Below are 2626 nucleotides of genomic sequence, written 5' to 3' on the forward strand. Positions count from 1 at the left end.
GCCAGATAAAACTCCACAGAGGAGACACCCACGAAGGGGGCCCAGGGCACAGAGCCACACCTCGCGGACCGACCCTGGGCCCCCGCCGGATCCACCGAACCCAGCGAAGCGTAGGGAAGGATGCTAGCCTGCGTAAGCCCGCGAACCAAGGTGGAGCGAGGGCTAGCGGCCCGAACGAACCGGGCCAACAAACACAACACAGGTCAACCCACCGGGAAAGGAAAGACGTGCGGCCAAGAGAAGCCAAAACAGCACGCCGAACAATCAGCCCGGACAAGGGAGGAACCTCGTCGGCCGGGAAAAGCGGTAAAGATACCACCTGAGTCCGAGACCCCAGGGAAGGAACCCCGGGAAGGACACGGGGGACATGCCGGAGGAACAACCCCGTCCGGCAAAACCCGCAAGAAGGGCGGGGAGCGGAGGAACGACCCCCGCACGCCCATCCGCCCAGCAGACACCATCGCCACCAGGGAAAACCACCTGAAAGGCGAGGAACCGCAAAGCCACCGAGGGCCGGGGCCCAACAGGGCGGACCCCGAAGAGCTCGTAGAACGAGAGAGAAGACTCCTGTGGAACGCCTCACGAATTTGCGAGTCACCCTTGCGCAGGGGCCCTGCAAATCTCCTCTGTAACGTTCCAATATAAGTATATGTGCCGTCGAAGCGAGCACCCAAGGGGGAGACCGGCAGAGCGCCCGTGGGCGAAGGATAAGTAACATCGGAGCCCAGCGAGCCACCAGGGAGACCAGCCCGTCGAACATCGGACCGTGGAAGGCCCGCAAGGCAGCCCAACGGACCCACCGGGACCAAGCCCCGCAAGGGGTCCACGGAGGCGCGGACAGCACCAAGCCGACCGCACCAAAGCCAGAGGGAAGCCCTCCGCCAGGCACAGTAAGACAAGTGGAAGATCAGTGGTAGCCCAGCAGCAAAACCATCGCCCCAGAAGTTCAGCCCCGAGCAAGCAGCGACCACCGCCCAAGAATCAGGCCTGCCGACGGAGGCAGGCCGGCAGAAAGGGCCGGCTCATCCCCGGCTCCAGGAGCGGGGGACCCAACCCTGGAATGAGAAGAACCCCGCCCGGCCAGTAGGCTTGAACCGCCTGCTCGCAAAAGGAGCGGGTACCATGGGCGGCGGCCCCGCTGGGAGCCACAAACTGGAAACGCCCCCCCCGAAGATGCGAGATAACGCACAAGGGCCAAGCCACTCTGCTCTGTATCGTTCCCACAGAAGTCCATGCGCTGCCGAAGCGCCCAGGAGCACTCCGGCCCTGCCCAAGCGAATCCCGCAGCACAGATGGCACGGGGTAAAAGGCGAACAACAGACCGCAAGGTCAAGCGACAGACAGGGCAACCACAAGGACCCGGGAGGAGAGAGCAGAATCCGGGCCGGAGGGCCGAGGCCCCCCCAGTGAACAAAGCCACTGGAGGCAGACTGAGTCGAGGCCCCAGGCGCCGAAATACCACCGGGGTCAGCGAGACCAGGCAACGAAGGCTAGATCCGACCCAGTTGGACCGCCCCCACCCAGCCGGACCCCGGGGGAAAGATAGCCCGAAGGGGCAAGCCGGTGGCACCTACACCAGCCGGACGACCGACCCGACCCAGACCTGGGGACACCGAATGCACCGGTGCGACAGATGGCAGGCCCGGAGGGTCGTTAGTGGGATTCAAAACCCACGCCTCCAGAGGAGACTGCGGCCGAAACACAGCGCCTAAGACCCCTCGGCCATCCGAAGCACGAGGAGCCGCGTGAAACTCACGTAATCGCGTGTCAACCGTGCGCAGGGGCCATGCTAATCTCTGCCAGGCCCCCAAATACAGCAAATGGGCTGCCGAAGCGAGCACCCTACGACCCCCGAAGGCGTACAAGCCAGAGATGGGATCCGAAGGGACCCCGACGGAGGAGAGACACCGCCTGACGTGAAGCCGAGAGGAATCACCCCTCCCGACCGGGAGCGACAAGACCCACACCCGGCGAAGAACATCCACCAGGCGGGCCAGGAGCACAGCCCCCACCCCCGGGCCGGGAGGCAAGGCCAACGGAAGTACCCGCCACTGAGAGAGGGAACCCCCAGTCGCCGGCCGGCCCCACAGGCCGACCCCAGGTGTCCGGACAAACCAACAGGCGAGACCAAGGACGGAGCCGGCCCCCCGCAACCCGTCGAGAAGGCAAAACGCCCCGGGGACAGCCGCGACCCAAGACGGGACGAAATGGAGGCCACGGCCCCCCCCCCAGGGGACCCCCAGGAGAGAGAGGGCCGAAAGCCAGAACCTAGGGGTGACCCAAGGAAGACCGGGGAGAGCCGAAACTCGGGCCCGGATCCACAGGCGGATGGGGAGCCCGAAGGAAGGGCCGGGGGAGCGGGCCCCAATGAAAAGCCGTCACCGTCGACAGGGACGCATATCCTTCCCCAGCATTGCCTCCGAGCGGCAAAGGAGACAAGTCCACCTCCCCCACACCCAGCACAATGGACGCAGGCAGAGGCCGGGAGACCGGAGCCATGCGCAGAGAACGCACCCCGAGAAAAACCCGGGAATACCCCCGCCGCAGGCAGAGGGAAATTCACGCCCTAACACGGGACAAAAACACGCACTCGCGTTACCTCCCTGCGTAGGGGCCCTGCCGAACT

At 65.3% G+C, this 2626-nt stretch overlaps 1 non-coding gene across 1 annotated transcript; it reads right to left on the reverse strand.

Moving 5' to 3' along the window:
- Positions 1–563: 563 nt before the first annotated feature.
- LOC147698364 (U6 spliceosomal RNA) lies at positions 564–670 on the reverse strand. The gene has a single exon (XR_015299490.1). It is a non-coding gene; the product is annotated as a U6 spliceosomal RNA (small nuclear RNA).
- Positions 671–2626: the final 1956 nt, after the last annotated feature.

This window comes from Lissotriton vulgaris, chromosome 8, assembly GCF_964263255.1.
Source record: "Lissotriton vulgaris chromosome 8, aLisVul1.2, whole genome shotgun sequence".
Lineage (NCBI taxonomy): Eukaryota > Metazoa > Chordata > Amphibia > Caudata > Salamandridae > Lissotriton > Lissotriton vulgaris.